Source organism: Humulus lupulus, chromosome 4 (assembly GCF_963169125.1).
Source record: "Humulus lupulus chromosome 4, drHumLupu1.1, whole genome shotgun sequence".
NCBI lineage: Eukaryota > Viridiplantae > Streptophyta > Magnoliopsida > Rosales > Cannabaceae > Humulus > Humulus lupulus.
In genome coordinates, this window is record NC_084796.1 from 124,842,225 (window position 1) to 124,855,411 (window position 13,187).

Sequence of the window (13,187 nt, forward strand, 5' to 3'; positions counted from 1 at the left end):
GTTCTCTTTTTCTTTTAGGCGGTGGATTTTACTCGACCCATGTTCGATGGACTGGTTGAAGGTCTATTAGAAGGGGTATGAGAAAAAGGAATCTCCAGAATTAGTAACGGCAACTATTCCTGATCTTCGAGCAACTGGGTGAGCAAGTCATCGTCGATCGACCTCTCACCTCCCCATGGGTCGTGCATGAAAATCTACGAACATAGAAAGGGAGATGAGAATCTACAGCCAAAAGAGCAAGAAAATGGAAAAGTTGGAATAACGTTGCTCGTGTATAAAAGTTAAGCTTTTATACGACCAACAACATTCTAACAAAAACACTAAATTCATGCGAACAGTTTGGAAAATGGATTAAAAAGCAGAAGTGAAAAGTTTTTTAGAAAAATCTTTTCGACTTTGAAAGGGCGGGAAAAACCCAGTTTTTTCTACATGCTTAAAAATCGAATTTTTACTTCGATTTTACGCCCTAAATTAATAATCCTAACCCCCAAACCGATTGTTAAGCCTCATGTAGTGTTATTTCTTTATCCTATCATGCCCAGACCTATGTACCCATCTACCCCGAAAACAGTTTCTTTCAAGGAAATTCAAGAGATCAAGGTCCGAAACAGATATAAAATAAATATTGCATGGCATCTCGACAACTGGAAAAATTTGAGAAACTTACTTGGATGAAGATTGGAGTAAATCTCTGAGACGCTAAGTCAGGCGGCTGGGCAGAAACTTCGCGGATCATCAAAGTCGTCTGAATTTCTGGGTTTTCTACACCTTGTTCTTCAGTGTTCTTAAGGAGAAAGTGAAATGTAAAAAGTAAAAAGTGATTTTGAAGGGTTATTTATATTGGTTGAGGTGCAGTTACCTAGGTAATCATAAGGGGTAACTTTCTAAGGCATGGGTAAGTGTAATAGCCGTCAGACCATTTTTGGGAAACTACAATGATATGATTGGTTTCCTTTTTCAAGAAGGCATGGATAGCTCTGACAGATTTGACAAGGCATGTGAAAGGTCGGTTGCCTAAGTTTACTTTATGCTGGTCACAATAGAATAAACTTGGGGGGCAAATGTTTACCCAAAAAACGGCTCCTGATGACATGGCAGGATTGACCTGCACGTGGTAGGCATGTGACAACTTTAAGTAAATGAGTCCTGTTCGACCATCGATCAGAAATTTATTGATTTATCAAGTATCACACTTAGGTGCGACCAGTCTGGTTACATACTTTCATTTACTTCCTTTTCAATTTGCAATCTTGTAATATTTGCATTAATTGTATTTTCTTTATTACCTTGATACGCAAGTCTTAGTTTTAATTAAGGCTCGTGAGCCCATGTAATCTTCTTGAGACTATAAATAAGAACCAAAAGGCTCAAGGAAGGGACTTTTTTTGAACTTTTGGTCTTTGTATCGTGAGAGTAGAATATAGTGCGATTTTCACCGATGTTGTAATCTTCCCAAGGCTAGTGAAACTGGTGAACCCTAGTTCATTGATCACAATGTTGGGATTCAATATCAATAAGAACACTGAGTGGACGTAGGTCATTACCATCCAATTGGGGCCGAATCACTATAAATCGTTTGTGTCGTTTGATTTCCATTAGATTTTCTTCTTGTTTTCATCTTATCTTATATCGTTTATCTGATTCTGTGTCGTTGACCAATTTACGGGTCAACAATAATGTTCTGACCGATTTTAAGAGCTTCATTAAAAATATTGTATTTGTTTGTCTTGGTTTAATTTTATTTCATAAACTAGCATTTTTGCTCTCCAGTGTGACAAATGTCTTGTCATTTAAAAAAAATACAAAAAAAGGAAAAATAAAAAAAAAGAGGTCAATTTTTTTTTAAAAAAAAAATGATAATAATAAAATTTTGCAAAATATAAAGAAAAGGAAGGTTTCAGCTGGTAAGTTTTTTTATGGTTATTTTGTTAATAATCTTTTGTTTTCCTTTTTAGGTCTTTCTAATTGGGGTAATCAGATTGTGTGGGATTTCAGAAATAAAAAAAAAGGAGAAAATTCTTTATTGACAGTTACCTGATTTGTGTCTCTTTATTTCACATATTTAGTTTCTTTTTCTTGATTTTTCATTTTAGGTAACTACCGACTCGTTCACCCATGATCACATCTATCACTATCCTTTCTTGTTTCTTCTTCTCAGTTTCACCTTCTCTTCTTGTGTGCTTGTGGTTTCTCTGGTTCTTTGTTTTTTTGTTTTTCAGGAGTGGCTAAAACCAAATCAGCTAGCAGTTCCAGGTGTCTTGCTCGTGCAAAACCCTCAGTTAAAGGCACAATCGATCCTCTTGCTACTGCAAACCCTTCGGGAAAAACAAGGGGTCAAGCTCGGAAAAAAATTTCTTAACCTGAATGAGAAACCATCTCAAACTGCCTCTCTAATTGCTTCTGCTACTCTGGGTCTGGGTAGTGATGACCCTCAAAAGACTTCCTCATCTGCGCACTCAAGTCCTAAGTCTTCATCTTCAAAGGAGGTTTCTACATCTCTGTTTGATGGTTCTGGAGGAGCAAAACCCAGCACTGAAGTCTCCCCATACGTATCATCTCCACCTCCTTCTGCGTTTAAAAATCTCTCTACTCATCGATCTAACAGACACTCTAAACGTGGTGTGGCTGTCTAAACTCCCCTGGCTACTCGTCTCAAAGAAAATCCACCTTTTGTGTCAACAACTGAATCTGAGGGTGGCGATAAGAGTGACTTAGATGCTGAATCTGATCCTAGAGAGGGCTTGAATACAGGAACCCAACCTGAGGAAGAAGAGACTCCTGATGAAAATGAGCTTTCAAAAGACCATTCTGTAGCTTCAGAACCTGAAGGTGTGTCTTTAGGGCTCCTTGTTTTGGACAAGCATAAATCTACAAGCAAACGACCTCTAGAAATTCCTCCCTCTGCTCCTATCTCTAAAAAGGCTTGAAAGTCTGGTAAACTTAAAGATTTTTCTCCACATTCTCATTTTTTCTGCTTTAATGACAATAAAAGGCACATGCATCTTTACGCTTCTTGAAAATTAATTGTTGATAAATTTTTTGATATTGATGCTCATAGGGTTTATGGGGTTCTAAAAATTGTTCAAGAGAGGGTTGGATGAATACTATAAATGGCATTATTTGTTATGTTGATAGGGTGGTCAAAGAATTCTATGCTAATCTAAATGATGAATTTCTTGACAAAAATTCTTGCATGTTTGGAGAAGTCTATGTTAGAGGTCATTGGTATTCTTTTAGTGTTCAAGATATTTCTGCTGCACTCAGTCTTCCTGTAGATGTAGAGTCTACCGAGGTTCCATTTGACAAAGATGTGATTTTTTTCTGAAATCATTGGACAAACTGTTACTTTGAATACTCATGATACTGTCCATATTGCTCATCTCACATATCAACATGATGCACTAATGAGGTTTGCTCTTTCTAATTGGTTGCCATCTTCCAACATGGTTGCGGTCTCTCAAGAATTAGCCTTCTTGCTAGTTAAGCTCACAACTGATACTCAAATTGATCTAGATGACATGATTTTAGATCAGATTGTGGCCTTGTGCAAGGGAAATCGTAGGAAATTAAATTTTCTTTTTCCTAATGTACGCCCTGTTTTTCCCATGGGCAGATTAGCGAGCCGAGCTGCGGCCTAATCATAATTATCTCGTGGACGTCCCACAGACCGGAGCTTCTATCATTAGGTCGTACCTCCTTAGCTCGAGGAAACTCAAGGGTTCGCCAAGATTTCCCAAGACTTGACCCCGGATTCTGAAGGCCTATGGTCGAGTTAAGTATCCGGCTCCCGGTACGAACTGAGTATGGAGGCTATGACCCTTTGTAAAGTCAACACACGCAAGGTAAACGTGCATATATCAGACATCACGTGTCTGATATGCCCCTGACTTCTCGGACACGCAACAGGAACGTGCGTATTCAGACACCCACGACTGGGTTGGGCCATGCGGCCCATTATCTCCTTACCTATTGATTTGACCATACTTATGTGTCAGGTTTAGGAATTAATCATGAATGTCACAGAGTTGATGTGATAGATAAGAGGGTCACGAGATGACCTTCTTACCAACTCCCAGGTGCCTTCTCCTATAAATATGGTGACCCTGGGACTTAATAAGGGTTGGATTCTCTATTGTAAAGAAGGCCCTGTAATCAAATGTCCAGTATAGAGCAATAATACTGACTAGTGGAGTAGAAGGATTTTAACCTTTGAACCACTCAAAAAACGTGTCTTGTGTCACCTCTTTCCTTTTCTAAGATCTTATATCTGTTTCGGTTCACATTTAGCACTAATCCATTTCTCTTCATTTCTTAATTACCTGTTGGCGAAGAACCGCGTCAACACCTAACTTGATCTATAAAGTGTTGTCTTCACAGAAGGAGCTGATCTTGGACATTGAATATGAAGAGCACCCTGTGTCTGGAATGACTTTCAAACCCTCTGAGAAGTTTGAATCTTCTAAGTAGCCTAAAGGAATATCTTTGCCACCTGTGCGTGCTGCTTCTCCTACAAATTCAGAATCACCGTCTATAGCTCCAGCTTTTCAATCTGTTCGGATAGAAATTGCCAGGGTTACCACTAGTTTGGGTAAATTGGAGGAAGGCCAAGCTTCGATCCTTCAACACCTCAGTTCAATTCAGAAGTTTCTTACTGCATGATTAATATTTCTGTCTTGTTGAACCTTGTGTTTTTTTTGTGTGGTCTTTTCTTTTGTTTTTGTTTTCCTTTGGCTTATTGATAGACAAAAAGGGGGAGTAGTGTTTATTTTTGTTGTTAGTACCAACTCTTTGCTTATTCCAACTCTGATCCCTTTTTCAGGGGGAGTTGTTGTGTTAAACTTTCTCTTTAAAAGTTAACATGTTTGTTTGTTTTATGTGTTAGTAACTCTTATGTGCACGACGAGCATTGTATACTCTCATTGTTTTTAACATTACTTCTTCTTTGCAGATTCTTCTTGGGCATTTACATCCAAAATATTTTGTCAATCAAAGTGCCAAAGGGGGAGATTGTAAATTATATTTTTGGAAAATTATATTTGACAAAATATTTTTTGATTTATTTCTTGTAATCTCGGCATTCAATAGAATTTTATTTCATTTTGATTCTGTTCACATTTATGTTATGATTATATAAAAAGCTGATTATATCAATCTATTCTATTTAAAGAAGGTTTGACAATATACTTATCTTTTAACATATGAATCAAATAATAAATGTTGATTTATTTTATATCTAGCTGATTTCATTTGACAACTTGATTCTTATGACTAGATTTCAACAGATAGGATCAGATTGATCGTCATTAAAATTGAAGATAGGATCTTGCAATGTCAGCTCAGTTACAGACTGTTCTGTAGCTACAGATAGTCTATCTATTTCCTCAGATCTTAAATGATTCAATGTAATTGATTGATTATTTAAGGAAACATTTCCTAGTGAGCTGTGTGCGTTCAGACCTAGTAAAGGTTGTCTTATGTGAGTATATTTCTGTATAAATACTTACCATAGTAGCCTTGTCTAGGTTAACTCTTTTGTCTATTATTAAAATTATTTTACATCTTTAGAAAAAGAGTATTTATTTTGTAGAGGTTAGTGGTTCGACTATACCTCTGTTATTTTGTATCTTTGTATGTGTTTTGTGTATTAGAACAATTCAACAAAGAGAAGAACAAAGAGCAAACCTTCGGGAGAAGGTTCATCCCAGTCTTGCCTTGGGAGGAAGCAAGCACTCTTCAAGCAAATCGAAGGGAGTTTGATTTCTTGAAGTTTCAGCAAGTTTCATTCATCAAGTGGAAAATACATCAAGCTTGCGACATAAAATTAGAGGGAGTCTAATCTTTACTTAAGTCAAATACTTTGTATTTGTGAGAAACTTTATTAATCGATCTTATCTCTCGGCATGGCCCCGTGGACTAGTAATATCCGAAAGGATATTGACAACACGTAAAAAAACTCTCTGTTTTTTTTTTCTTTTTCTGTTTTATCCTTCTGTTGTGTATTTCTGTAGTTACAGAATCTCTGTCTGTAGCTACAGAATATTTGTTCCAGTACCAACCTTTTATTCCGCATTTAATTAAATATAAAGTTGGTAACATTAAAATGTGAAATTTCAGTTTTTATTTTGAAAAACTTTATGTTAAAATAAATATTAACCATTTTTGGATTAATATATAGAGAGAATAATAATTATCTTATTATAAGATATTTATTTATTTAAAACGAATATTTATGTTGGGATAAATATGTTCTCTTAAATATTAATTAAACAAACAAATGAGTAAATGAGAGAAATCCTTAATATGGCGCCACACATGGATATTTTCTATCCCTCGAATTTGAATTTTTAATTTCAAATTAATTTTTTTATTTAATTATATTTAATTATTCTTTTTTAGATATGATTTAAAATTAAATAATTACAATAGATGTAACTAATCAGTTTTATTTTAAATAAAATAAAATTTAATTAGATTAGTTAATTATCTTTATAAACCTGAAAGAAGTGATACTTTCAATATTAAGATTTAATAAGTTGTTTTGACTATCAGACTCTCTCTCAAGGAAGAAATGATAGAATTTCATAATCCAAAATTTCTAGAAATTTCTATAACCCTCTCTTCTCATTCCTTTCTAGATCTTATGTGTTGAGTACATCTAGAGAGTCTAAATCAACCTTTGAATCCTATGTGCCCACACACGTCCTTGTGTGTTTTATGATTGTCTTGGAAGGCTAAGGTGTGAACATTCAAAATAAGGATAGGAAGATCGTTGATTTATAGAAAAAGATTCAATGACACTTGATAGGCTTCAAGAGGTAATCTTTTATCTATTTGTATGTGATTTAATATATCTATATATGTATGATCCTGGATGGTATTGATAATTTTTTAAAAGATCACATTCTGCTGCTGTTGCGATATTTTAAGGCTACGCAAGTATACGTAATCGCTTTTGCAATTTATTCCGGTAAGACCAGTATCGTTCCCACGGAGACTGATTTATCAATTACCAAATAATTAATTTTTGGTTTCTATTTGACTAATGAAAATTAGATTTGTGAATTTTTAAAACAAGAAAACATAATTAAATAAAAATTGCAGAAATCAAATAATAACAAGAACTCAAGGATTAAATTCACCGTAAAATAATTAGGAATCCTAATCTTCTCTACTATCCACTCTATTAATCTTTAATGCAATTACTACTGAAACTCTTCTCACTGAAATGATAGGCATGCAAAAGTGTTAACTATTCGAGTTAAGAGATAGAAAACTCGACCTAATGTGAATTCCCTATATTTCTATGGTCAATTCAAACAATAGGAAGCAATGAATACAGCCATAAATCACATAAACCAATTTGATACTCTCATTCTAAATTGAAATCTATGTCTATTCAATTTTAGCATATTCAAATCTCACTTTTCAGATTTTGATTCAAATTCATAAATCGTATGTAAAAGTTGATCAATCAATCACATACACAATGAACACAAACTAAATAGATTTCAGATGAAGAAGAAATAGGTAAATGCATTAAATCATAATAGAGTTTCAAGAGAGTCAATTAGAAAACCTAAACAGAAATTTAGTTCATGAACATGACTCAATCAAACATAAACATAGAATTTAACATAATCAAAATCAAAAGATAAAGAAAAGAACTCTAGGTTTTTGTTTCTTCTCTAGCCTCCTTGCTTAATCTGATCTCCACCTCTAAAAACGTCATTAAAGAAGCTTTTATAGACCCTAATTCATTTTTTGCATGAAAAGACAAGATTACCCTTGAAAATTCCCCTAAATTGTGTTTCCGTACGGACCCTAGCCCTGGGGCGCTGTAACCCGCATCAAAATATGCTCTCTATTTCTCGGCAGCGCTGGGGCGCTGGTTTGTGGCGCTGGGGCACTACTTTGCACAGAATAAAACTAACTCGTTTTGAACAGCCTGCAGTGTCAGCTCATCGTATTTTGATCATAACTCCTTCAATATAACTCCGAATTGAATGATTCAAAAAGCTGTGGAAAGCTAAGAGAAATATCTACAACTTCTATGTCTAGACATGTTTCCAGAAAGTGAATAAATCCTTGTAAAAATGTAGCTTAAAGTCTCAGACTTGCGTTATAGAACATAAACAACGTGTGTTGAACCTCTTTAATGTAGTATCTTCCACACATGATGTCTTGAAACTCCACAATCAACACTAAATACATCTTATTCATCATATTTAACATGTTTCTTCTCATCTTATGCCATATAATGTACTTGACCATTTAAACCTGAAACAAAAAGAAAACAAGCGTAAATCTGCACTAAACAATCATAAATAACTAAAAACACAACCTAAAACGATCTCTAAAACAAACATAAAATGACCCTAACAGCTGCACATTTTTATTTTCATACTTAATACCAACAATCGGTACCAGAGCAGTCTACATATATATACTAAATGTTGTGTGGATTTCTTGCATTTGTTATATATATGTTGAAATGTATATTGAATGGATGGATGTGTTTTTTGAATGTATGGTTGAATGATAGATCATTAATTATATGGTGCTATTGGGTTAGGAATTTGAATTTCTACATCTTGTGTAAGCCATAAAGAGCATATGATTTTTTGTAAATTTTCTATTTTTGAAATTTTAAATGTGAAAAATTAAGGGACCCGAGCCATGCACCATGGAGGCACACGACCTGAGCCCCTTGGCAACAAGCCAAACGAACACGGGATAGAGCCTTAACGCTTAGACGCACGAGCCCGAGCTCCCCGCGCCCCTGTGCATGGGGTGTCCTACGCATCTGCTTCCCAGGCTTTAGGCCACCAGCGCTCCTTGTGAACCCGAGCCCTTAGCCACCAGTGCCCTTGCGCACCCCAGGCCCATGGCTACCAGCGACTTGTGCATCCTTCTTGCATGCGACTACAGCCTCCCCGAGCCATGGAGGCTCACCTAGTTGCCACTGGCCATAGTAATCTAGGGCACAAATCTTGGTGCCCAAGTTAGATCCTATTTTGTGTTAATTTCCTTTAATTAATTATTTTTTAAAATTCTTTGAATTTGATAAATTAATTATCTTATTTTATTCTTGTTAGAAAAATAAAATATCTTTTAGTTGGTTAAGATCTTGTCATAAGTTTAAATAATTAATTGAATTTGATTCTTTAATTATTTAAATTCAACTAAATTTAAAAGATGACAAAATATTTATTTAATTATATAAATTTGTTAGAAAATTAGTTTCTAATTAGCTAGTTGGGCCAACAAATTCCTAAGAATTATAAATAATGGACTATATGAGAAGAGAAGCATTCTTGGAGTCTTGCAAACAACTAAAGGACATTTTATAATTTTATTTCTATTTTTTCAAAGAGATGTAAATTTAGAAACACCCAATAGTACTCAATTCATCATTTATTATTTATTTGTTTAATAATTGTATTTATTTAAATAAATGTTAATTAATGTATGATTGAGAACATGATCATGCATTAGTCAATTACATGACATTCATGAAACTCCACACAATTTTGATTAATCATGCATTTTTTAGAAACATGATTATCTAGGATTATCTTAAGTGTTTATATGAATTGTTTCGGAGAAATCAATTGCATGTAAACTGCTAAGTCTTAAATTAGTTAAATCTTGGTAAATCACACCATATTAAAGGAAATAGTTTTATAGGCCTTTAAGATAACCAACTTTATTTACAAAGTGTTTTTGTAAAGTGCGATGAATGTAATGGGTAATTATCTAGATCACATTAATGTTAGGGTTTTATGCCCTAATTAAAACACAATTTCTTTGCAATCTCATTTTAATATCAATAAAAGAATAGAAATAATTTTTTTTTACTTGGTCAATCACTTTGCTCACATGTTTTATGTTCATGATTATTTGTTTAATATAAACTTCTATGAAATCCCGAGCATATAGCTAATCATATTTATAGTGACGTAATCACAGTGGAATATAAATATGATTATATGCTCTAAAATAAGCTAGTCCTAAGATTAGCCAGTGCACATGATTTACACTGACTTGCCAATCTACGATATAATCTGCTTCAACAATGTAGTATTATGTTCTATCCAGAACATTAGAAAAGTAGATAAGATCATATGTATTTGTTACATCAGATTGGACCGATATTGACAATAGATTGGATAAGTAAACATACCGTTATTATCTACTCTAGTCATATCATATAGTTCAGCATTCGTCAATTCAATCTCAATTATTAGTGGTTAGTATTCTAACATATTGTATTATTTGAGTTCTTTGGCTTGTTCGTTACCAGCTTACCTTACAGACTAGCCCATACTTACATCTTGGGAACTAGGTGATTCTAAGGATACTGTGGAAGGTTGTGAAGAAATGTGAAGATCGGTTCAGTTTCTTGGTGATACCCTGCGACAAAAAGGATACAAGGGTTAGAGAAACTGAAGAAAGCATTTATTCATTCCGTTGCATATAATGTAAGAGTTCTTATCATTATCTCTGTTTAAATTCAATTATAGAAACATGTTCTAGGTTTACTTATATTAATTTGTTTAATATATGATTTACATGAAATTAAATAAGATCCTGTAAGAGTATTCCCAACAACTGCCCTCAGAGCCTTTGGTAATCTTTATTTTCATGCATGAACATAGTAAAATTGAATTATTTGATGTGTTGAATAATTTGATGGATTTCATGTTTTTTTATGAAGCATATTTAATTTTATAAAATTCTTAGCAATTTTGGGTTAAGACATGTTGACTAGTATGGTCGACACTCTCAAGACAAAGATGGAGAATGTCGAGATGGCCTACGAAATCCTGGATCAGCTCCAACACATGTTTGGGGCAAAGTCTATGCATAATCATTTTGAGGCGACCAAAAAGTATGCCAATGCTCGGATGGCCCTGTCTTAGCACGTTCGTGATCACCTGATCAAGATGACCAACTACTTTTAGGAAGCTGAACTGCGCGAAGCAATAATAGATGAGGAGACTCAAGTCAGCTTAATCCTCAATAGTCTCTCTCCAACTTTCCTAGCGTTCACCACCAACTATGTGATGAACATACTCAACTATGGTCTGACACAACTCATGAATGACCTTCAGACTTTCGAGTTTATCATGGGTGAGCCAAGTAAGGGAGGAGAAAAGAAGACTACTACTGCTACTGCTGATCCAAATAACGCTGAAGCTAACCTAGCTTCGTCTTTGAAAGCTGGAAACAAGAGGAAAGATGGACAAAACACCAACCCTGTAACGTCCCCAAATTTCCTAATAAGGCGTAGGACCTTGATTAGGGGGTCAGGATGGAAATATATGGAGTTATATGCTTATTTGTTATATTTAACTGTAATTATGTGAATTATGTGATAATATGACTAGTTGTTCATGTTTAGGGGTATTAAATATACATGTGGGCCCGTTTCTTATTAGAAGGGCAATCTTGGTAATTTGGGCCGTTGCGGACATAATTGTATATTTATGTGATATATGTGTGAGACCACATTATTATGTGGGTTTATTTGAGTTACTCGACACGAGGCGATCCTAGGGAGAAAGTTAGCTGGAAAGTCACAATTGGGCTCAACAGCCGACTCGGGGCGAGTCAAGGGGTATTTTAGGTATTAGGCATTTAATTGGATTATCAGGTAATGTAAATGAATAATTTGAGATATATTTGAAGTTAGTGAGTTTAAGAGAGAATATTGGGGAATTTGACCATTTTGCCCCGGGGACGTTTTTGGTACCCCAAGCCTCGGGATTAGCTTAAGTCTCTTGAGCTTAGGAAACTAATGACAAAAGCATTTAGAAGCTGCCACTAACCGACCCTTTCTCTCTCCTTCACTCTCTTTCTCTCAAAACAAAACTTCACTAAATTCACCATTGAAGAACTTAGGGAATTTTTGTCTAGAAATCAGAGAATTGAAGCCTAAAACTTGGGGAATTAGTTATGATGCAGCTTGTGGGATTAATCATCAGTTGAGGTAAGCTCTAGACTATGATTTGGCATTGAACTTCTGAGTTTTTTTTGGCTGTTTTAGAGTGTTCTTGAACCGTTAAGCTCGAGGAATTGGCTTAGTGTTTTGGATGAGTTTTAAGACTAGATTTTTGTTAGGTTTTGTTGCTGGGAAGATGTTAGAACTATTATGGTAATTGAATTATGGTTTTCGGGAGAATTTGGATTAGTTTGGAATGAGATTAGCTACTGAAAAGTGTGAAAATTCTGGGTCTGAGGGGCCAAGTCGCGACCTTATTCTTGAGCGGCCGTGACTCAGCTTGAACCCAGAGCCTTAGGAGGCCTCTGTCTGGGAGGCGCTCCGCGACCCTATAGGGCAGGTCGCGGCCCATGTCTCTCGACTGAGGGGGAGAAGACTCTTCGATAGGAGGGGCATATTGCGACCCTCAGGACCAAGTCGCGGCCTGCCTGGGCATTTTTGGCCTTGGGAAGCTTTTTAAAAAGGGAACATTTTCCTTAGGGCTCGGGATCAATTCCACTACCCGGTTTAGTGGAACTTGAGGCCCCGGAGGCTAGGACTTAGTCTGGAAGCCTTTATTCAATCTTTGTTGATGAAATTCTATTTTATGGTTGTGACTAGGTTTCCGCTAGGGACTCAGAATTGGGATCGTGCTTGAGGGTCATTGTTATTTACGCTTACTCGGACCTGAGGTAAGAAAAATGCACCCAATACGTGTTATATGTGATTAGGGCTTGGCCCGACTGTTATCAATTATATTGACTAGGGCTTGGGCCCCGAGGATATTTATATTTAAGCTTTTTCTTTACATGGTTGTTGATATCTGCTTAAGTTCTTTGTGACTATTGTGTGAATTCTGTGGTTAGGGCATGAGGCCCCGTTAAATAACTATGATTAGTATTGTGAAAATGGTTATTTGATGGTGTTATGTTATTAACATGCATGCGTGCTTATTTGTTGGGATATGCCTATCCATATATATTTCTGTATTGTGGTCTGTATTCCTGGATCAGGGCTTGACTCATTAGTCAAGGACAACAATAGCGCGCTGCGCGCTGGCTGAAAGGTGTAGGCCTGAACCAACAATGTTTTATTACGTTGGGTGACCCTATGGTCAATGAAACATTAAAGCGCCAGGTACAATGGACTAGCTCTATGGCTAGTTACTTAAGGCTTAGGGCAAAGGCCCTAGGTGACTCTATGG